Source organism: Scyliorhinus torazame, chromosome 17, assembly GCF_047496885.1.
Source record: "Scyliorhinus torazame isolate Kashiwa2021f chromosome 17, sScyTor2.1, whole genome shotgun sequence".
In the NCBI taxonomy this organism is placed as follows: domain Eukaryota; kingdom Metazoa; phylum Chordata; class Chondrichthyes; order Carcharhiniformes; family Scyliorhinidae; genus Scyliorhinus; species Scyliorhinus torazame.
In genome coordinates this window covers 177,391,649-177,415,952 of record NC_092723.1, presented here as the reverse complement: position 1 = coordinate 177,415,952, position 24,304 = coordinate 177,391,649, and the positions used below count along the sequence as shown (strand labels likewise).

The window sequence follows — 24,304 nt, the reverse complement described above, 5'->3', positions numbered from 1 at the left end:
GTGTACTGAGCGCATTTAGGTACAACACCGTCAATCCTGCATTGGCCACCTCCCTTCTCATTACACATCACCTTTTTTGCTCTGCCTGAGGTTAGATTCCTGCCACCTTCTATACTCTCTGTTCTATTACGTGGTCTGGAAACGTATTCATGTGCAGTGACTGCTGTTTGAATCAATCAGATAAGGCCTTTTGAGAAAGAGATAGAGAATGTTGCACTATGCATGTGGTATGCACTCTCTGTTTGAGGTTTGTATCTTGAACATCTGATGACCATGCCCAGAATGCTTAGATTGTTTATACCAGTTGTAAGGATGAGTTACTTGTGTGTCCTCCATAGTAAATATTCCCCTTACGATTCAAAAACTTGTAGTTTAAATCACACCCAAAAATGTAAACAGTGGTTTGACCTCTGAAAATAAGTGTATCGGGTGGAGTCAGAGTTATGTTTAATTCACTCTGCCCAAATACGTTTGTTATATTTTTGGTAATATGGCAACTCAGGTTATTGAAATCTTTCATAAACTCTGGATTTGGCATGGCGATTTTAATATTTCAGAAGTTCAGAAATTATTGCTAGGACACAGTGGGGAATATACATGGTCCCTGGATTCAAGGAATCTGTGCTTTCACATTCAGGCTAATAAAGTCACAGAGCAATTTAAAAATGTCATAGAATGAGAGGGCTGTATTTTCTGGGTCATTGGAGATGGGCTGCGTGACAGGGGGACTGGTAATATAATGGGGAAATGGCAGGAAGAGAGCCTTGTATCTTCTGACCAGCTTGGGATATTGCCAGTGACACGGCGCTCTGTGCCACTTCATGGCTGCTTCCCACTCCCGCCATCATTTTGCGCATGTCGGGAAGTCTACTGCTGTGTGGGGAGACCAACAGGTAAACACTGCTGGCCTTCTGGGATTTTTTAAAATGGCTTCTCCATGGTCCATGATTGCCACCCTTCCCCCCTTAACAATGGCCACCCCCATGGAAACAGTGCTGCCACTGAACATTGGCCCACCTCTCCTCCCAATTGCCTGAGCTGCCTCTCTGGCCCTGGCTGTACACGTAACCTCTCTTCAAGCACGCCTCGCATTGAGGCACACTCACCCTGGAGCTGCAGCCTCAACATTGGCCACTGCTGGTGGTGGCGCTGTTGAGTTGTCAGCCCTTTGATTGGGTTGGCATCCTTTGGTGTAAACCACAGTTCTCCAATTGGCAACGACAGTACTCGCCTGAGTGGGGTTGCCTCTGGCTTTTGGCCCTGTCGGTTGGACTTTAAGGTCACTGGAAAATTCAGCTCGTAGAATTGTACAGTGCAAAAACCCCCTTGTTATTGACCTGACTCTTTGAACAAGCTGTCCAATTAGTTCCACTCCTCTGCTCCTTCCCCAGAGCTCCACAATTTCCTTTCCTTTAAGTAATTATCCAATTCTTTTTTGAAAAGCACCATTGAATCTGCTTCTGCTGTCCTTTCCCACAGCGGATTCCAGATCATAACAACTCACTGCATAAGAATATCCTCATCATGTCTCCGACTCTTCCGCAAGTTATCTTTAATCTGTGACCTCTAGTTACCTAACCCTTCACCAGTGAACACAGCTTCTCCTTAATTACTCTTTCAAACCCTTGAAGGTCTCTGTTATATCTCCTCAACCTTATGAAGATATGAATTAGGAGTAGGCCATTCGGCCCCTCGAGTCTGCTCTTGCATTGAATAAGACCAATGCTGATGTGATTGTGGTCTCAACTCCCCAATCCCACCTCTCCTCCGGTAACCTTTGACTCCCTGTCTCTGGCTTAAAAATATTTAATGACCCAGTCCCTACCCCTCTCCAGGGCAGAGATTCATTCAGACGCATGACCCTCTGAGGGAAAATAATTCTCCGAATCACCGTTTTAAATGGGAGACCCCTTATTTTTAAACTGTGTCCCCTTGTTCTAGTCTCTCCCACAAGGAGAAAGATCCTTTCAGCATCCAACCTGTCAAGTCCCCTCCAGATCTTATATGTTACAGTAAGATCATCTCTTGCTCTTCGAAACACTAATGGATACAGGCCCAATCTGTGCAACCTTTTTTAATAAGGTAACCCCTCTCCCCTGCCCAGGTATCAGACAAGTGAACCTTCTCTGAACTGCTTCTAACACATTTATATCCTCTCTGAAATAAGGAGACCAAAACTGTGCTCCAGATGTGTTCTGACCAACTATACATCTGCAGTAAAAGTTCTCCACTTTTAGATCCCATCCCCCGGGTAATAAACATCAACATTGCATTTGCCGCCCTGATCACTTGCTGTACCTGCAACCTAACATCTCCTGATTTACCAGGTCCCCGAGATCCCTCTGCCTCACAAGATTTCTACAATCCCTCTCTCATTTAAATAACGTACAGCTTTGATACTCTCCCTTCCAAAGTCCTCAAGTTCCCATTTTCCTACATTTTGCTCCAGCTGCCTAGTTATTTTGCCCACTCACACAGTGGCACAGTGGGCAGCACGGTAACAGCGCCAGGGACCCGGGTTCGATTCCCGACTTGGGTCACTGTCTGTGAGGAGTCTGCACGTTCTCCCCGTTTCTGTTTGGTTTCCTCCGGGCGTTCCGGTTTCCTCCAAGTCCCGAAAGACGTGCTTGTTAGGTGAATTGGACACTCTGAATTCTCCCTCTGTGTACCCGAACAGGCGCCGGAATGTGGCGACTAGGTTTTTTTTCACAGTAACTTCATTGCAGTGCTAATGTAAGCCTACTTGTGACACTAATAAAGATTATTATTAAGTGCATGCTTCTGCTGACTCCTTTATGTCCTCTCCACATCTGGCTTTCCTGCCTTCTCTGTTCGAAGGGGAACGATCCCATCTTCACTCAAGCCTCCCCTGATCAATGGGGGTGGGGGTGATCTGCTTTTCCTGGATTTGCAGCGGGAGGCAGGCAGGGTGCAGGGCAGAGGGTGAGTGAGTGAGTGGAGACTGGGTGTGACTGGGGGTTGGCTGCACCGCGCCCTGTGGACTGACATCAGAGCAGAGACGTCCCTGTCTGGGAGGCAGACTTTTCGCAACACAGAGCAGCCAAGTGCACACTCAGAGCCTCCAGCCCGGACCCTGTGAAGCCCCAACTACCCGCCTCTCCCCACAGCGTGTAAGTAAAAGGGATAAACAAAAATTAACTTTGCATAGTGAACCGTAACACTGGGAAATGTAAATGCTGCATATGTTGTTCATGGCGAAGTAGACCGAGGAGGGAAAGATCCCGACCATTCTGAAAAGTTATTCCCAGGTGGGGAATTTTCCCAGATGGGGTGTTTTCAGGGCTGGGAGTTGAACATTTGCAATGAGGAATGGTTTGGATGTGATACTTTTTACTGGGGGGGGGGGGGGGGGGAACTGTGTATTTAGAAACTTTAGTTCCACAAAAAATGTTTTTTGAGAGGAATTCCATGGTTTCAATGGAATTTTTCTTGTCAGGCGCAGTTTGTTTGCCGGTTGGCGACGGGAATTGCATTTTGTGGGGATTTTTTTTTGGGGGTGGGTTTAATCTCAAACTTCTCTCTCCACAACAATCTTGTTTTTCTGGGGAAGGAGGGCTGGGTGTTTAAAAAAATGTTTGAAGTTGCAGCGGCCTCTGGAGGACTCGATCCCTGAAGCAGCCGAGTCCTGCCCCGGGGAGGGGGGGGGGGGGGGAGACACCCGCTCTGGTGCCTGCTGGTCTGATTTGCTGGTGCCTGCTGGTCTGATTTGCTGGTGCCTGCTGGTCTGATTTGCTGGTGCCTGCTGGTCTGATTTGCTGGTGCCTGCTGGTCTGATTTGCTGGTGCCTGCTGGTCTGATTTGCTGGTGCCTGCTGGTCTGATTTGCTGGTGCCTGCTGGTCTGATTTGCTGGGAGTTAATCCTGCCTCAGGGTTTGATGGGGACCTGGCCCTTGAGGGTTTCAGAGTTTCCTCACTCAGTTGCACCTGGAGTGGACCCACCTTAAACCACAAAGTTTCCTCCACTGAAACTGTGAAATGGGATGTCCAGGGTGGGGAAGGTTTGATTCACTCTGTTGGGGGCTGCGGCTACTAGATTACAAGGTTCCAATTTTATCAGAAGTCTGCAATAAATTTCCTTTTAATTCACTCAAGATGAGACCAAAGAGGGAGCGAGGGGAGGGTGGTGGTGGTGTGTTTGTGTGTGTGTGGGGGGGGTAATGGGGTGTGTGTGGGGTGTAATGGGGTGAGTGGGGGGGGGGGGTAATGGGATGAGTGGGGGGGGGGTAATGGGGTGTGTGTGGGAGTAATGGGGTGTGTGCCCGGGGGAGTATTGAGGGGGGGGTGTTCTGAAAAATTCATTTACAGGATGTTGGTGTCGCTGGTTAGGCCAGCATTTAGTGTCCATCCCTAGTTACCCTTCAGAAGTTGGTGCTGACTTGCCTACTTGACCTGGTGCCATCGCTGAGGTGAGGGTTCACCTACTGGTGGATGGGTTTGTATGGGGGTGATGTGAATGTGTGGGTGTGGTGAGGCTTGTGTGTTGGCATGGGGTGGTGATGAGGGTGTGTGTGAGGCATAGGATGGTGGTAGGAGTTTGGGGGAGATGCACGTGGGGGTAATGGGGATGTGGGCGTGGGAGGATGATGGTGTGGGTGTGTGGGCATGGAATGGTGATGGGCGGCCTGTTTGGAAGAGGGGGCAATGGGGTGTGTGTGTGGGCATAGGAGGGTGATGGCGGGTAAGTGTATGGGCATGGGCAGGTGATGGGATGTGGGTGTGGGAGCGTGGGAGGGTTATGGGTGAGTGAGTGTGCAAGCATGGGAGGGTTATGGGGGAGTGTGTGCGCGAGCGTGGGAAGGTTATGGGGGAGGGAGTGTGCAAGTGGGAGGGTTATGGGGGCGTGGGATGGTGATGGGGGCGTGGGAGGGTGATGGGGGCGTGGGAGGGTGATGGGGGCGTGGGAGGGTGATGGGGGCGTGGGAGGGTGATGGGGGCGTGGGAGGGTGATGGACGCGTGGGAGGGTGATGGGGGTGTGTGGGAGGGTGATGGGTGTGTGTGGGAGGGTGATGGGTGTGTGTGGGAGGGTGATGGGTGTGTGTGGGAGGGTGATGGGTGTGTGTGGGAGGGTGATGGGTGTGTGTGGGAGGGTGATGGGTGTGTGTGGGAGGGTGATGGGTGTGTGTGGGAGGGTGATGGGTGTGTGTGAGAGGGTGATGGGGGTGTGTGGGAGGGTGATGGGTGTGTGTGAGAGGGTGATGGGTGTGTGTGGGAGGGTGATGGGTGTGTGTGGGAGGGTGATGGGTGTGTGTGAGAGGGTGATGGGTGTGTGTGAGAGGGTGATGGGTGTGTGTGAGAGGGTGATGGTGTGTGTGGGAGGGTGATGGTGTGTGTGAGAGGGTGATGGTGTGTGTGGGAGGGTGATGGGTGTGTGTGAGAGGGTGATGGTGTGTGTGAGAGGGTGATGGGTGTGTGTGAGAGGGTGATGGGTGTGTGTGAGAGGGTGATGGTGTGTGTGGGAGGGTGATGGTGTGTGTGAGAGGGTGATGGTGTGTGAGAGGGTGATGGGTGTGTGTGAGAGGGTGATGGGTGTGTGTGAGAGGGTGATGGGTGTGTGTGAGAGGGTGATGGGTGTGTGTGAGAGGGTGATGGGTGTGTGTGAGAGGGTGATGGGTGTGTGTGAGAGGGTGATGGGTGTGTGTGAGAGGGTGATGGGTGTGTGTGGGAGGGTGATGGGGTGTGTGAGAGGGTGATGGTGTGTGTGAGAGGGTGATGGGTGTGTGTGAGAGGGTGATGGGTGTGTGTGAGAGGGTGATGGGTGTGTGTGAGAGGGTGATGGTGCGTGTGGGAGGGTGATGGTGTGTGTGAGAGGGTGATGGTGCGTGTGGGAGGGTGATGGTGTGTGTGAGAGGGTGATGGTGCGTGTGGGAGGGTGATGGGTGTGTGTGAGAGGGTGATGGTGCGTGTGGGAGGGTGATGGTGTGTGTGAGAGGGTGATGGTGTGTGTGAGAGGGTGATGGGTGTGTGTGAGAGGGTGATGGGTGCGTGTGGGAGGGTGATGGGTGTGTGTGAGAGGGTGATGGGTGTGTGTGGGAGGGTGATGGGTGTGTGTGAGAGGGTGATGGTGCGTGTGGGAGGGTGATGGGTGTGTGTGGGAGGGTGATGGTGTGTGTGGGAGGGTGATGGGTGCGTGTGGGAGGGTGATGGTGTGTGTGAGAGGGTGATGGTGCGTGTGGGAGGGTGATGGGTGCGTGTGAGAGGGTGATGGTGCGTGTGGGAGGGTGATGGTGCGTGTGAGAGGGTGATGGTGCGTGTGGGAGGGTGATGGGTGTGTGTGGGAGGGTGATGGTGTGTGTGGGAGGGTGATGGGTGTGTGTGAGAGGGTGATGGGTGTGTGTGAGAGGGTGATGGGTGTGTGTGAGAGGGTGATGGGTGTGTGTGGGAGGGTGATGGTGTGTGTGGGAGGGTGATGGTCTGTGTGAGAGGGTGATGGGTGTGTGAGAGAGGGTGATGGGTGTGTGTGGGAGGGTGATGGGTGTGTGTGAGAGGGTGATGGGTGTGTGTGAGAGGGTGATGGGTGTGTGTGGGAGGGTGATGGGTGTGTGTGGGAGGGTGATGGGTGTGTGTGAGAGGGTGATGGTGTGTGTGGGAGGGTGATGGGTGTGTGTGAGAGGGTGATGGTGTGTGTGGGAGGGTGATGGGTGTGTGTGAGAGGGTGATGGGGGTGTGTGTGAGAGGGTGATGGGTGTGTGTGAGAGAGGGTGATGGGTGTGTGTGGGAGGGTGATGGGTGTGTGTGGGAGGGTGATGGGTGTGTGTGAGAGGGTGATGGGTGTGTGTGAGAGAGGGTGATGGGTGTGTGTGGGAGGGTGATGGGTGTGTGTGGGAGGGTGATGGGTGTGTGTGAGAGGGTGATGGGTGTGTGTGGGAGGGTGATGGTGTGTGTGGGAGGGTGATGGTGTGTGTGAGAGGGTGATGGGTGTGTGTGGGAGGGTGATGGGGGTGTGTGGGAGGGTGATGGGTGTGTGTGGGAGGGTGATGGGTGTGTGTGAGAGGGTGATGGGTGTGTGTGAGAGGGTGATGGGTGTGTGTGGGAGGGTGATGGGTGTGTGTGGGAGGGTGATGGTGTGTGTGGGAGGGTGATGGGTGTGTGTGGGAGGGTGATGGGTGTGTGTGAGAGGGTGATGGGTGTGTGAGAGAGGGTGATGGGTGTGTGTGAGAGGGTGATGGTGTGTGGGAGGGTGATGGTGTGTGTGAGAGGGTGATGGTGTGTGAGAGAGGGTGATGGGTGTGTGTGAGAGGGTGATGGGTGTGTGTGAGAGGGTGATGGGTGTGTGTGAGAGGGTGATGGTGTGTGGGAGGGTGATGGTGTGTGTGAGAGGGTGATGGGTGTGTGTGGGAGGGTGATGGTGTGTGGGAGGGTGATGGTGTGTGTGAGAGGGTGATGGGTGTGTGTGAGAGGGTGATGGTGTGTGGGAGGGTGATGGTGTGTGTGAGAGGGTGATGGTGTGTGAGAGAGGGTGATGGGTGTGTGTGAGAGGGTGATGGGTGTGTGTGAGAGGGTGATGGTGTGTGGGAGGGTGATGGTGTGTGTGAGAGGGTGATGGGTGTGTGTGAGAGGGTGATGGGTGTGTGTGAGAGGGTGATGGGTGTGTGTGAGAGGGTGATGGGTGTGTGTGAGAGGGCGATGGGTGTGTGTGGGAGGGTGATGGTGTGTGGGAGGGTGATGGTGTGTGTGAGAGGGTGATGGGTGTGTGTGAGAGGGTGATGGGTGTGTGTGAGAGGGTGATGGGTGTGTGTGAGAGGGTGATATGTGTGCGGGATGGTGATATGTGTGTGGTAGTGTGGTCCCTGAACCGGGACTTTACTTGGCACTTCTCCAGGATGCCCGTGACTCCAGAATTCCCATTTATATGTGAGGCTTCCACCAAGGTCACGGCAGGTGAGCTGCCGATGGAATTTTGAGCATGAACATAGCTCAGTTATTAATGTGAGTCCTTCCCCAGTGCGAAGCTCTGGTTGTCTGCAGCCCATTCTGACTGAAAGTTGCACAGGACCTTCGATCTGTTATATGACTTGAATGTGTCTCACTGGTCAGATATCCGAGGAACTTTGTTTTAATAAACAAACCTTATTTCTTTAAATGTGTTTTATACAATATCTATCATGGAATATTTCCAAACAGCAGATTGAGGAATTTAATAGATTTAGCTGGCCAAATAATAATCAGTAATGTACAACCTGGATACCCAGAGGAGCAAAGCTAGTGGGTGTGCACAAAAGTTCAGAGCATAGAGATTGAGGGGACGGCAGCGGTTCAAGAAGGCAGCTCACCACCATCTTCTCAGGGGCAATTAGAGATGGGCAATAAATGCTGGTCATCCAAGCAGTCCCTGATTAAAGTCACCTAGAGCCTGTCATGATATGCAAACAATGAACACTCAGAATAGGACACAACCAATGGGCAGTCAGGACACTCCGAGGTGGCATCACCACAAGGGGGCATGACATAAACACTATAAAAGGGATGAGGCACTCACACCCTGCCTCTTTCCACAGACAGACATCTAGAGAGTTAGACAGGGTTGATCAGCAGCATCACACCCCAGCACGTGGCTTCGAGCAAGCTGGTACAGTTAGACTGAGTTACTGCAGTTAGATTAGCAGGGAGTCGAACTCATTTGAGAACTGTGTTAATAGTTCAATAAACACGTTGAACTCATTTCAGAGTCTGGAGCATCCTTTAGTTAAGACTGCATCAAGTAGCAGCCTGTGTTATCTGAAGCATAACACAACAGAGCCCACCGAAGAAGTGGAGGAAAACCCACAAGCAGAGGTACTCCACCCATGTGTACTAGGTGCTGAGCCAGGTCCACCTTCCACCCAGATCTCCTCCAAGGTCGTGAGCATCATGAACTCCTTTGTGGTCGACATCGCCTCTGAGGCCTCGCACCCCACTCAGTAGAAACCATCTCGGCCCCGGAGATCCAGGGCGCCGGGGGAACTGGCCAAACATGCTGTCTCCGAGGGCACGAAAACGGTCTCCCAAGTACACCATCTCCGTCTAACTCGATTGTAATGAAAGATTGAAACAAGTTCGAAGTTGTCAAACTTAATTTCCAGGTCGAGTGTTTGGATTCTGGATTGCTACTGAAAACAGATATACTGAGTTTCAGCCGTCTCTTGTGTTTCAACACTGAACTGCAGCCTCCTTCAGTTTAAAAAATCAGCTTTCACAGCAGAGATGGGGCAACCTAATCGAGTGAGTGGGCCACGTGAGTGATCCTTTTTCCTCGCAATGGCCGCAGGTTTGTTCACTAACTATGACCCTTGAATCAGATTGAATACATTTAATACACATCAAATAATTCCTAAGTTATCGAAAATGCTTAATCGTTTATTAAATGTTTATTAAAACAAAGTTCCTCGGATATCTGACCAGTGAGACACATTCAAGTCATATAACAGATCGAAGGTCCTGTGCAACTTTCAGTCAGAATGGGCTGCAGACAACCAGAGCTTCGCACTGGGGAAGGACTCACATTAATAACATTTAAGGGGCATCTTGACAGGTGTATGAGTGGGATGGGAGTGGAGGGATGCGGACTCAGGAGGTGTGGAGGATTGTGGTTTGGTCGGGCAGTGTGGTCGGCGCGGGCTTGGAGGGCCGAGGGGCCTGTTCCTGTGCTGTACATTTCTTTGTTCTTTGTTCTTTGTTCATATATTAACAGAACCTTCTTCAACTTCAAGTGGTAAAAACAAAATAACTGTTTACACTTATAGGACATAGGGGAGTGTACGGCACTCACAGTCGATGTTTGTGAGCACACCTCACTTCACTTGCCCTTGCTTTACGTGTGTACCACTTCAGTCAAACCGGTAGGAATAAAGCTACATGGCTGGAAACCAGTGGAATGTGGAAACTCTGCGTGTGGGCGACAGTCATCAAAATTCTCATGGGTTGCACTCAAACCCTGTTGGGCTGCAAGTTGCCCAGCACTGTTCACAGTAACAGAACTCTGATCAGCACCTTCATTTTGTCAGGTTGAAGCTGTCTTGTTTTTTTTTTAATGAAACGAGCCCTTTTATATATTTTTAAATGTGGCAAATGGAATGTTCATTACCGTGAACTTCGTGCTGGTTTAGGGGCTGGTTTAGCACAGTGGGCTAAACAACTGGCTTGTAATACAGAACAAGGTCAGCACTGCGGTTTCAACTCCTGTACCGGCCTCCCCGAACAGGTGCCGGAATGTGGCAACTAGGGGCTTTTCACAGTAGCTTCATTGAAGCCTACTTGTGACAAGCGATTATTATTATTGGTGGTAGATTGGGATGTCTGCATTAAAGAATAGAACATTTTTCCATTTGGCCATCCCATGCCCAGAAAATTTGCAGGGGCCGTGACTAAACACCAGCATTTGCCTATCTTGGGGCCTCCATTGTGCGTCCCGTCGTAAATTTGCAGAGGTAGGGTGGGGGAGAAAGAAGCAGGGGCGAAATTCTCCTACCCGCCCCGCCACATTTCTGCCCCGACCGGCCGGCGGGAGTCTCCGTAACACCGGCCGGTCAATGGGGTTTCCCATTGTGGGGCAGCCCCACGCCGTCGGGAAACCCCCGGGCGCCGGCAAAACGGAGACTCCCGCCGGCGGAGAATGACGCCCCAGGTCTATGTGAGGTGCTTGGTGATAGTCGGGCTCTCTCCTGGAAATAAGTATACGTTGCCCCTAGTGCACTTGCCTTGTGGGCCACCTCTAGTTCATGAAACCAAATGCAGTTCTCTCTTGAAGGCTTCAGCCCCATTTGGAACCCACTTTCCTGCTCCTGTCCTCCCCCAGATAATTATAATAATAACGGGTAACTTAGTGCACCTTATCTCCACTGAAGCCACCAGTACTCGTTCTGGCCTCACCCACCATGTTTGTGTTTTTAAGGGGAGGTGTGAGGCTTTACTAAGACATGGCAAGAATTCCAGGGCCTTGGCAATTTGGTGTCATCAGCTCCATCAGGCGATGCTTGTAGCTTCCCTGCTGGGATTCCACGGGAAGCTTTGGTGTCGGCAGCAAGTATCTCCAGGCGAGTCCAGGCCTGGCTGACTGAAGGTTAAACTTTAACCGGCTCTTCTCTCCAATATGTTTCAACCCAATTTCAGAATTGTAAGTACCCTGTCCAGCGCAAGTGTAATATTTCCATTTGTTTGTACAAGTCTGGCTTCTCTGGAGTGAGGTTTGTTAAGTTTATGATTCTTGTGCCAGCAGCGTGTGCATATGGAACCCTATTCATTGGCAACTAACTGGTTTAGGTGGCCTCAAACCTATTTCATGTAATACCAGCAGAGTACGGTTGTGGGCCTGATGGATTCCGAAGATCCCCTTTCAGCTCCGAAATAGAGATGCTGTTTTTTTTAAATGGTCTGACTGGAGCAGAAGGGAAGCTTTCATCTGGTTTCAGATTTACTGTCTGAGATAACTAATTAAAATCCTGTGTTTCACTTCATCCCCAGCTGTGTGGTAGAGTTCAAACACATCAAAACAGGCTAAATCCTGCAGAGTAAGTAAGGGTCTGAATGAAGTGAGCTGGGCAAAATCTGATCCAGTTCATTGTGGGCGTGGCTCCTGATGCAGTGTTAACTGAAGCTGCATGCAGAGTAAAACTGGCAAGTTACTATACTCAGCCATAGTTGGTGTATCTTATTCTTCACGGTGATGAGCAATCTTTACCACTTAAAAAAAAAAATCACTGTCACTGACTTTTGGTTCTAGCTATTAAGTCAGGAACTGGTGTCTAAGAACAAAGCCTGACTTTTCCACTGTTTAAAAATCCAGATAGTAAGGAATTCAGTTTGAACTGTAGCTTTTAGGTGAAGTATTTCAGTGACACAGTGCTTAGCCTCACAGCGCCAGGGACCCAGGTTCAATTCTGGCCCGGGGTGACTGTGTAGAGTTTGCACGTTCTCCCCGTGTCTGTGCGGGTTTCCTCCGGGTGCTCCGGTTTCCTCCCACAGCCCAAAGATGTGCAGGTTAGGTGGATTGTGTCATGATATGCAAACATGCAGAACTCATTGAGAACTGTGCTAATAGTTCAATAAAACACATTGAACTCACTTCAAAGTCTGGAGCATCTTTTACTCAAAACTGCATCAAGTGGCAGCACGTGTTATTCCAAATTACATAACGCAACAGATTGGCCATTCTAAATTGTCCCGAGGTGGGGTTACGGGGATAGGGTGAGGGATTGGGCCTAGGTAGGGTGCTCTTTCTGAGGGTCGGTGCAGATTGGATGGGCCGAATGGCTTCCTTCTGAACTGTAGGGATTCTATGATTCCAGTAGTGGTCACTGTTCTCTTGTCACAACTAGCGACCATCACTGCTGTATGATTTGAAGACAAGTTCTGAATTTGCAATTGCCTAACAGTACAGTAAACACCTCTGCCTCAGTTGTGCTGTCCAGTTTTTTTTACAGAGGCTGGAAGGTTCAGTGGGAGTGAAGGATAGCTCTGAGGGACTGTGTTGTAATATTTATTCGACCAAGTGCATTGTTAGTAGAGACGGTTGAGAAAAGCCTCTTCAAAACAAGATTCATATCTCGGCAAAATCAATTGAAACCTGCATTTATAATTGTCTTTAGCTGGCAAACTGAGAGGCTTTGATCAGTTGAAGGATCTGGTTTCAGGAGCAGTTTAATGCAAAGCACATGATATGGAAATGTTATAGTCTAGCACATTGTGCTTGATAAATGCAAATTGATCTTCATCTTTCTCTTTCCTCTTTGATCTAACTGCTATGTTTTTTGATCTAACTGCTATTTTTTTTCCATCTGCTCCTCTCCAATCGCTCAGCATATCATGCCCCTTGCCTCCCTCGTTTCTTTCCACCTCCTGCTGTCTCTCTCTCCCTCTTTCCTTTGCCTCTCCAATTGTGCATTATTCATTCCTACAGTGGCTTTGAGGAACACCCACCATGGACATCACTGACCTTTTATCGGGGAAATGGGAAAGAGCAATCTGGCTATTAAAAACATCTTGACGTAAACCTCTTTCAATTTCCTCAAAGGACGTGAGGGATAGGTGGGAAAGTAGAGTTGGAAATTGAAGTGACTGTTCGATCAGCCAAGCAAGGTCTTGCTGAATGGTAGGACAGGCTCGAGGGGTGAAATGACCTACTCTTGCTCCCTAACTTGTATACTTGTCATACGTATGTTGTGTTGAGCTGCTAATTGAATCCAACCCTGGGTGGTGTGAATGCAGCTTCTGTGTATCACCTTGAGGGCTTCCGGCTGCAAAATGCTTCAGGACGTCCAGCAGAGGTGATGAGTTGCTACGTGTGTACAAGTTGTCCTCCTATTTCATTGTGAATGAGACACGCAGTGTTACGCGTGCTTCAAGTAGAATCTCAGTAACATAGTGGCATAACCTTCATGGAAGGAGCAAAAAATTCTGCAAACACACTGGGTTAGGCAGCATATGTGGAGGGAACAAGCAAAAGTAAAGCAGAAACGTGGTAAGTGACAAGAGAGTCAAAATTATGTTTTCAAGATGTGGACCCTTCATCAGAACCGACATCTGTGGAAACTCTTACAAGGAGTGATTAGTAACTTGTAAAATATAATAATAATCTTTGTTAGTGTCACAAGTAGGCTTACATTAACACTGCAGTGAAGTTACTGTGAAAAGTCCCTAGTCGCCACATTCCGGCGCCTGTTCGGGCACACAGAGGGAGAATTCATAATGTTCAAATTACCTAGCAGCACGTCTTTCGGGACGTGTGCGAGGAAACCAGAGCACCCGGAGGAAACTCACGTAGACACGGGGAGAATGTGTAGACACGGGGAGAATGTGCAGACTCCGCACAGACAGTGACCCAAGCCAGGAATTAAACCTGGAGCTGTGAAGCAACAGTGCTAACCACTGTGCTGCATTATTATAGAAAGCATTGATGCCCTTGTGTTGGTTTACCCCCATTAGGTGTTGTCCATTCAGCTTTGACGGTGCCTATCTGTAATTGACTGCTTGAAGATGAGTGGAGTGGATTAACGCAATGTTTCAATTGAATTTTTCTCCAGTTGCTGTCGCGGCTAACCCGGCTTACTCATTACTCCATGTTTGAATATATTTTACACGGAATATACAGCACCGAAACCAGCCACTTGGCCCAACAGATTGGTGTTCCACGCCTGCCACCTCTTATTCCAATTTGCTTAATTTCAACAGACCGTTCATTTCTTTCTCCTTTTTAGTCATCCGGTTTTTCTTGAATGCAGCTTTGGCATTTGCCTCAGCCACTCCAACTGGTAGAGAATTCTACATTCCCTTATTCCACACTGAAATCTCTCTGTACTGTAATCCTCCAAGACCAATTTAATGATTTCTGCAATCTAATAATACCAATTTACTGTCTCTCTTACTCTATCCAACTGTTGGCAAAATGTGCGAGGCCGTCTTTACTGTTTGAGGCATGGGCATGTTTGAACAGCACATACACCCTTTTTGTAATCCATTCATAGGCATCACTACTAAGGCCAGCATTTATTGCCCTTGAGAAGGTAGTGATGATCTGCCATCTTGAACCTCTGCAATCCCTCTTAGCAGTTTTGATAGAGCTGAGTCGCCTTGCTAAGCCACTTCGGAGAGCATTAAGAGTCAAACTGTGTTGTTGTGGGTCTGGAGTTGCAAGTAGGCCAGACTGGGTAATGATGGCTGATGGTCTTCCCACCGGACAGTGACAACAATCCTTAGTTTTATGGTCACCACTGCATTCACCCGCTTTTCATTCCTGATTTTATTTGGTTAACTGAATTTGAATTCTGTAGCCGCGTGGTCAAACTTGAAATAATGTTTCCCACATTATTAGGTCTGGATTACCAATCCACCTAACACAAGTATTTCTCCAGTATGCAAGGCAGTCACAATTAAATGATGCCACAAAGTACAGATGTCTGAAGATGTTTAATGTTAACACAGGCTGCCAGAAAAGGGAAATTATTTTAATTTCTGGCACTGATGTGTAAAAGCTCAAACATGCGATTGCACAAACCTGTGTGTGTAGATTTATGAGTAGTATAATGGAGCAAGGACAGGTTTGTAGTTGTGTCTATTGGCTATTTTTGTATGCTTCAGCTATAGTATTTTTGGTTGCGTCGTCATTCATTGTTAGTCATGTGAACATGGAGTTACTATTTAATTGGACAGCCCAGTAGTGCAGCCTACTGGCCTGAGGAAATATGTAATAACTGTGTTTGACTACTCTAAATTGGCTGGAGTTGCACAATCCTTGTGTTTGCTGTGGCAACACAAACAGTTTAGAAAAGGAATGACGTATATTCTCAGAGAAGCACCCAGAGCCACGATGTTTTATAGCACGTCTGGTAGATCAGTTTATGAATTTAAATTTGATTTATTTTCACGTGTACTGAGTTACAGTGAAAAGTATTGTTCTGCGTACAGTCCAGACAGATTGTTCCATATATGAAAAAACATAGGACATGCATAAATACGTAATGTAAATACATAGACACAGGCATCGGGGGAGCATACGGAGTGTAGTCCTACTCAGTAGAGAAGTTGTGTGAAGAGATCAGTGAGCTGGTGCCACGGGGAGACTAACTGTAACTCAGTTACAGTAATAGACCGACCATGATGAGGCTTTGCACATCACACAGACAAAGTTGTGGGTGAGGAGCACAAACAGCGATCTGCGTTCGAGCTTTCATTGGGATCAGGCTACTGGGAGAGGCATTTCTACTGAACGTGAAAATGGAAGGCCAAATCAGCCCTTTGTTTCTGGTTTATCTATTAATTAATCATTTGTAAACCAACTGCAACTATAGATCTTGACCGCCAGTCAGTCTTTGATGTGCGGGGTAGGTGAATTGGCCACGCTAAATTGCCCCTTAAGTGGAAAAAATGAATTGGGTACTCTAAATTTATTTTTAAAAAGTTATAAATTTTGACTAGTTTCTCTGTTACAGAATAGCGGAGTGGAAATTCAATATAATGCATATAACATTTGCGAGAGAGCAGCTTAACTGTGTATTTGTAAGTGGCCGAATGTTTTTCATTCTAACGAAATGGAAAAGGCTGAAGATAGCAGTTAACAGTCTGTGTTCAGTCAAACACACTGCTTGCGATTCTGAGACATTCCTGAACTGCAGTTGAACTTAAACTTACTAAACCCATTGTTACTTTTAGGTTGGACCTGGCCTGGCCATGTCTGACTGTGATGGTTCACAAAACAGACGTTGTAATCTTGAAATCCACTTGTTTTCTGTAGATGAGCTTAAATGAAGCCTTTCACGAGTTGTCGTTTTGTCGGAATCCCGATGTATGAGGGGTCAGGCATTACATGGCCAGAGGCAGCAGTTTGAACAAAGGAAGTTACTGTCTGCATTTTCATTATACGGGGGTAATAATTTCACAGTGACAAAATTAGCATTAATTTAGTTGATGTAGGCAGCACGGTGGCGCAGTGGTTAGCACTGCTGTCTCACGGCGCCGAGGTCCCAGGTTCAATCCCGGCTCTGGGTCACTGTCCGTGTGGAGTTTGCACATTCTCCCCGTGTTTGCGTGGGTCTCGCCCCCACAACCCAAAGATGCGCAAGGTAGGTGGATTGGCCACGCCAAATTGCCCCTTAATTGGAAAAAAAATGAATTGTACACTTTAAATTTATATTTAAAATAAAAAGAAATTTAGTTGAAGTCATTGAATTGGGGCATTGGAAATTCTCGAAGTTTTTTTAATAAGATGCTACTGCAGTTTTATATTTTGATGCAACAGTTTTTTTTGGTGTTTTGGGTTATGTTCACAAGTTAGTTTCTCACTGGTCTCCACTATGCACCTCGTTAAGCAAGAAATCTCTCACCACAAAAAATACAATTGCATCAATAGCAGAACCGATTCGGAGATTGGACCTTTATTTAAAAAAACATTAGTTCACGGGATGTGGGCGTTTAGCAAGGCCAGCATCCATTGTCTATCTCTAATTGCCCATGAAAAGGTGGTGGTGGTTGTGAGTTGTCTTCGTGAGCAGTGGTAGGCAGTGTGGTAAACATAAATTTACAATGCTATCACAGAGGGTGTTCCAATGATTCTGAGGAACAGTGATTATATTTCCACATCGCAATGGTATTCCCATATGCTTGCTGCCCTGGCTAGTTGAGGTTTGGGAGGTGCTGATGAAGAACCCTTGGTGAGTTGATGCAGTGATTCTGATAGACAGGACACACTGCAGTCATAGTGGAGGGAGTGAAAGTTGAATGTGGTGGATGAGGTACTGATCAAGTGGGCTGCTTTCTCCTGGATGATGTTGAGCTTCCTGAGGTGTCTGGAGCTGCACCAACCAGGCAAGTGGAGAGTATTCCATCACACTCCCCCTGATTTGTGTCTGGTAGATTATGGAGGAACTACTTCTCATAGAGGGTGGTGAATTTGTGGAACTCACTGCCCCATCTTGCGGTGGAATCAGCGTCATTAAATGGTTTCAAGAAGGAGACTGATACATTTTTGATTTAAAAAATTGGTTAAAGGGATATGAGGAACAGGTAGGGAGGTGTATTTGAGACCAGGAAGAGATCAGCCATGATCTGATTGAATGGCGGAGTAGGCTCGAAGGGTTGAATTGCCTACTCCTGCTCCTAGTTCCTATGTTCCTATGAAAGGCTCTGGGGTTGGGAGGTTTGTCATACTCCACAGAATTCCCATCCTCTGCTGGTTATCTGGCTGGTTCAGCCACGTTTCTGGTACCTTTGCAGGATGTTGATTTAAAAATGCTACGGCCATTGAATGCCGAAGGGAGATGGTTCGATTCTTTTTGGAGATGGTCATAGTCTGGCACTGGAGTGGTCTGAATGCTCCTTGCTGCGTTTCAGTTCAAGTCTGGGTGTTGACAAGATTTTTGCTGCATGCTGGCATGGACTGCTTCATTATTTGCACCATTAGTTATTTTGCAAATAGAAGTACATTGAGATTTACTAAACAATTCTTTCCATATTCTCCTAGATATCTAATAAATGGGATGAAATGCTGGCTAGACCATACAAATCTGGTATTTCAACATGTCTAAAAGGCTCATCGGAGTGGACATTTGGCATTTGCTACCAGGTAGTGGAGGTGACCTTGTGCACACTGGGTTGCATCCTTGCCTCTGAGCCAGAAGTTCAGGGTTTGAGTCCCACTTAGGGATTTGATGGCCAAGGACGGCACATCCATAACTCGGCCAAACAGGTTGAGTATCAACTGGCAAAATCCTTCCAACACACACCAAGGGGAGGTGGTAAAACCGGAAGAGGTCCCTGGTCAGCCATGTGATGGAAATAACCTCGACCTTCCTTGACCATAGCTCCAGATTACAATGTGCACATTGCCACTGAGTGAACTGTAGCACATCAGGAAATTCAGAAGGCAAGGTCCTTTCAATGATCTCATGATTGTAAATAAGCAGCAGTGTAGGCCACCTACTCTATCCCCTAGATTTATGAATGGCAGTGGGGAAAAAACAATCTAAAGAAAGGATGTAAAATATGGAAGGAGAATAGATATTTTTGTTGCTGTGCCATGTTCCAGGAACAAACTGGTTGAGTGCCGTTGTTGTCTGCTGCTTTCTTTGGCATTTTGTGTAAAATTGGGCGAGGAAATTTGCAAACATCACATGGGGCTTGATTAGAATCTGCTTCAGACTCCACATATTCCGGGGTGACTGGTGATGTTTGTTCATATTAATATACAGTATCAACCTTGTGACCATATTAATTATTAGAATATCTGAATGATGGTCACGTGCACATTATAAATACTATAGTCTGTGTTTCTATAAACGCGAACAGAGGGGAGTTTTTTTTTTAAAGGGATGGAACGTATGAATCAAGAACTATGGGAAACATTATTGGATCACATTTTTATCTCCCTCGCTATTTTACTGGCAAGAATTAAGCTGTTTGCTTTAATGGAATGGCGAATCTTACAATAGTGATGGAGAAGAATTTGTTATGACCTGTTAAACATCCTCACCGTCATATCCCTTGCTGGAATTTCCGGCCTATTCAAGGTGTTGAGAATGGTTGCTTTTGTGTCTTTACTTACAAAGGCATCAAAACATAATTACTGTTTGGCCCAGAATATTATCTGGTTTAATCGTGTGTTGCTGCAGGAGGGAGTGGAGACCTGAAATGGCAGAAAATTCAGCTTATGGAACTGATTACCGTCATAATTTGAAAGAAAATGCCTTCTGAGCATGTTCACACATCTCCCTGGCATGATGTTTTAAAAATTCATTCATGGGATGTGGGTGTGGCGGGGCCAGTATTTACTGCCCATCCCTAATTGCCCTTGAACTGAGTGGCTTGCTAGGCCATTTCAGGCCACTCTCTTGCCTTCTGGTGTGCGACAGTTCACTCAGTGGCAACGTGCAGCAAGGACCTCTCCCGATTTTATCACTGTGGTGTTGGGTGCTCTGACACACAGATGAGCCAACACGGTTGCATATGGTACAACGCTACTTTATTTAAACTTACTATTTACAGTTTGGTCTTTGCACTCTGCACGTGGGGGGTTCCCTGCTTGTGATGTTTTAACAGCTCTTTCTTGTTCCCTTCTCCCCAGACCTACTGACCACCAGGTGTCGTGCTCGTGCTTTTTATGTGGTTGGTGTTCTTGTCTGTGATTGGTTGTGGTGTTGTGTACTCTGATTTGCCTGTTAGTGTGTCCATCATGATGTGTGTGTTTGAATATCATGACATCCCCCCTTTTTACAAAGATATGTGCCTACGTGGTAATAAATATGATCGTGTCGTGAGTGCATCTAAGAGTGTGTGTGTGTCGTGTGCAGCATGTGCATATGACGGAACTATGTACATGGGGCGATGTCGGGTGCGTCACATGAACCAAGTTGTACCATAACATAACATAAATGCGAACGAGAGAAGAAGAAAAAAAAAACTTGAACAGTTGTCCAGTCAGACGACATCTGGAACGATAAACAACAACAGGTTATCATGTAAAATTGTGCGACTTGTTAAACATATGAACGGTATTATAAGTCCAGTCTAATGGGCTTGCGACGAGTTCGGGTTGACCGCCTCAAGGGTGGATCAAGAACCACCGGCTGCTGTGCAGGCATGGCCATGGGTGGCGATGGAAAGGGCGTGATGTGCGGCAGCTCCACAAAGTCATCCTCGGAAGCCTGTTGAGGATCTGGCGTGTGCGTGCTGTGTGGCTGTGAGCGTGGAAGTCGGCGAAGGGCGCGCCGATTGCGGCGACGCACGGAACCATCCGGCATGCGAACCAGGAACGAGCGGGGAGCCACTTGTCGGAGGACTTCGGCCGGTGCTGACCAGCCACCATACGGTTGATGAACGCGTACTTTGTCTCCGGAGGACAGGGGGGGCAGGTCCGTCGCTCGTGTGTCGTACCGACTTTTCTGGCGATCATGCTGCAGTTGCATGTTCCGAAGAACCGCCTCATGGTCTGTTGTTGGTGCCAGGATGGAAGGTACCGTCGTCCTGAGGGAGCGACCCATTAGTAGCTGCGCTGGCGAGAGACCCGTGGATAGCGGGGCCGATCGATAGGCCAGCAAGGCAAGGTTAAAGTCCGATCCGGCAGCAGCCGCCTTGCACAGGAGCCGCTTGGCGATGTGGACACCCTTTTCAGCCTTCCCGTTCGATTGTGGATGCAGAGGGCTGGATGTCACATGAGTGAAACCGTATGCTGCGGCAAAGGACGACCATTCACGGCTGGCAAAACAAGGTCCATTGTCTGACATGACAGTCCTTGGAATGCCATAGCGAGCAAATGTTTCCTTGCAGGCCCCAATGACTGCGGACGACGTCAGATCATGGAGAGGCATGACTTCCGGGTAGTTTGAGAAGTAGTCTATAATAACAATGTAATCTCTGCCGAGCGCGTGAAATAGGTCAACACCCACCTTCGCCCAGGGGGACGTCACCATCTCGTGTGGTAGAAGTGTTTCCGGAGGTTGCGCCGGCTGAAACCTCTGACAGGTTGTGCAGTTGAGCACCATGTTGGCTATGTCTTCATTAATACCCGGCCAATATACCGCCTCCCGGGCCCTTCGTCTGCATTTTTCGACGCCCAAGTGGCCTTCGTGTAGTTGATGAAGAATCATCTGGCGCACGCTGTGCGGAATAACGATCCTGTGTGATTTCATAAGGACCCCGTCTATGTTGGTGAGATCATCTCGCACATTATAAAACTGGGGGCACTGCCCTTTTAGCCACCCTTCCGTCATGTGGCGCATCACTCGCTGCAGAAGGGGGTCAGTCGCCGTCTCTGCGCGTATGTGGGCCAGACTAGGATCATCAGCTGGCAGATTTGCTGCTGTCAGAGTTACGTGTGCCTCAATTTGACGCACGAACCCCTCCGCATCTGGTGGTGTGCTCACTGCTCGGGAAAGAGTGTCCGCCACGATGAGTTCCTTCCCCGGAGTGTAGATCAGTTCAAAATCGTACCTCCTGAGTTTGAGTAAGATGCGCTGGAGGCGAGGAGTCATGTCGTTCAGGTCTTTGTTAATGATGTTGACCAGGGGGCGGTGGTCAGTTTCGACCGTAAATCGTGGCAGGCCATACACATAGTCATGGAACTTGTCCAGTCCAGTTAACAAGCCCAGGCATTCTTTTTCGATTTGCGCGTAGCGCTGTTCGGTAGGGGTCATGGCTCGTGAGGCATATGCAACCGGGGGCCATGACGACGTGCTGTCTTTTTGCAGGAGTACCGCTCCAATACCAGATTGGCTGGCGTCTGTTGAGATCTTTGTAGGGCGAGTCGTGTCAAAGAAGGCCAGCACTGGTGCCGTGACTAGTTTGTGCTTGAGCTCCTCCCATTCCCGCTGATGCGATTGGTGCCAGTTGAATTCTGTCGATTTTTTTACGAGATGGCGCATATTTGTTGTATGAGAAGCCAGGTTGGGAATGAACTTCCCAAGGAAGTTGACCATGCCCAGGAATCTTAAGACAGCCTTCTTGTCAGCCGGTCGTGGCATGGCTGTGATGGCGCTAACCTTGTCTGCATCGGGACGGACCCCTGACCTTGAGATGTGGTCCCCGAGGAATTTCAGCTCCGTCTGGCCGAAGGCACACTTCGCACGGTTGAGACGCAGGCCATTTTGTCGTATGCGGGTAAAGACACGTCGTAGACGATGCATGTGTTCCTGCGGAGTGGTGGACCAAATGATGATATCGTCCACATATACACGTACCCCTTCGATGCCTTCCATCATCTGCTCCATAATGCGGTGGAAAACTTCAGATGCCGAAATGATGCCGAATGGCATCCGGTTGTAGCAGAATCTGCCAAAAGGGGTGTTGAATGTGCATAGTCTTCGGCTGACCGGGTCCAGTTGGATCTGCCAGAATCCTTTGGACGCATCCAATTTAGTGAATATTTTGGCTCGCGCCATCTCGCTGGTGAGGTCTTCTCGTTTCGGGATGGGATAGTGTTCCCGCATGATGTTGTTATTCAGATCTTTTGGATCTATACATATACGGAGCTCGCCAGAGGGCTTCTTTACACAGACCATGGAGCTGACCCATGGCGTGGGCTCCGTGACCCTGGATAGGACACCTTGGTCCTGAAGAATCTGCAGTTGTGCCTTGAGGCGGTCTTTGAGTGGCGCAGGAACCCTGCGAGGTGCGTGAACGACAGGGATGGCGTCCGGTCTGAGTCGAATCTTGTACGTGTATGGCAATGTCCCCATGCCTTCAAAAACCTCCTGGTTGTGAGCAAGGAGGGAATGGAGACTTGCGTGGAACTCAGCATCCGGGAAGTCGGATATCTCATCTGGAGAGAGAGACCTAATGCGCTGTACCAGGTGAAGGACCTTACACGCCTGTGCGCCCAGTAACGAGTCCTTTGATGAGCCGACAACTTTGAAGGGGAGTGTGGCCGTGTACCTCTTGTGAGTCACCTGTAGCTGGCAAGATCCTATGGACGGGATGACGTTCCCGTTATAGTCAACCATCTTGAGCCGGGATGGCGTGATGGGTGGTTTGACCTTCATGGCCTGGACTGCAGAGTAAGCAATCAGGTTGGCGGATGCGCCGGTGTCCAGACGGAAGGCGACGCGCGATCGGTTGACCGTCAGGGTGGCACACCACTCATCGGCTGGATTGATGGCATTGACCTTGTTGACATCAATGACGGAAACGCGGAAGGCATCCTGGTCATCTGCATCACTTAACTGGAAGTCTTGATGCGTGGGCTGGACGGTCCTGACTTGTCTGCGAGATTGTCGAGGATGCGCCGGATCCATGGGTTGAGCCGAACGACAGTGGGCTGCGTAGTGGCCCATCTTGCCACATCTGTGGCACTGTCGGTTTTTTGCAGGACATTGCCCTTTTAAATGTAGAGCTCCACAATTGCCGCACGTCATGACGTCACGGCGTTCGTTGCGCCACTGCGCATGTGCAGTGCGATCTTGCGGTGGGCGCGCCTGCGCAGTGCGTCCCTCGTTGTGGCCGTTATTTTTGGCGCGCACCTGCGCGGGAGACCGCGAAAAGCGCGGGAAGCGGCCGCTGTCGTCCGGGCCGTGGGTCGGGAAGTAACCGACGGCCTGGATGCGTTCGACGTCGTGTGCGGCCTGGCTTGCCGATTCGACGGCTGGGGACCCCCTCCGTGCCAACTCGGACGCCTGAAATCGGGCAAAACGGCAGGTAGCATTTTCGTGGAGGACACAGGCTTCCACAGCAGACGCTAAGGTGAGGCTTTTCATTTTAAGAAGCTGCTGGCGTAGGCCACTAGAGGCAACGCCAAAAACAATCTGGTCCCTGATCATGGACTCTGTGATGGTGCCGTAACCGCAGGACTGCGCTAGAATCCGGAGGTGCGTCAAAAAGGGTTGAAAAAGCTCCTCCTTACCTTGCAGGCGTTGCTGAAAGAGGTATCTTTCAAAACTTTCATTTACTTCAACTTGAAAGTGCTGGTCCAGTTTGAGGATGACCGTGTCATATTTGGCTTGGTTTTCGCCTTCTTCGAACACCAGTGAGTTGAAGACGTCGGTGGCGTGCGGACCTGCGTAGAAGAGGAGCATTGCAATCTTCGTGTCATCCGAGACATTCTGTTTTTCGGTGGCACGGATGTACAGGTCAAATCGCTGCCTGTAGAGCTTCCAATTGGTGCCTAGGTTCCCCGCGACTTGCATCGGCTGCGGTCCGTCGGTGTGGTCCATGTCCAGAATGGCAGGTTAGTAGGCAGGTATCGATCCACTCCTGTACCATGTGGTGTTGGGTGCTCTGACACACAGATGAGCCAACACGGTTGCATATGGTACAACGCTACTTTATTTAAACTTACTATTTACAGTTTGGTCTTTGCACTCTGCACGTGAGGGGTTCCCTGCTTGTGAT

General features: G+C 49.0%; 1 protein-coding gene across 1 annotated transcript in view; it reads left to right on the top strand.

Moving 5' to 3' along the window:
* Window positions 1–2,958: 2,958 nt before the first annotated feature.
* Window positions 2,959–24,304, top strand: part of emp2 (epithelial membrane protein 2) — a 69,975-nt gene continuing 48,629 nt past the window's right edge. Inside the window, exon 1 of the mRNA XM_072481713.1 lies at window positions 2,959–3,131. The gene's annotated coding sequence lies outside the window, so the exon portion shown is untranslated. The remainder of the gene's footprint in view (window positions 3,132–24,304) is intronic.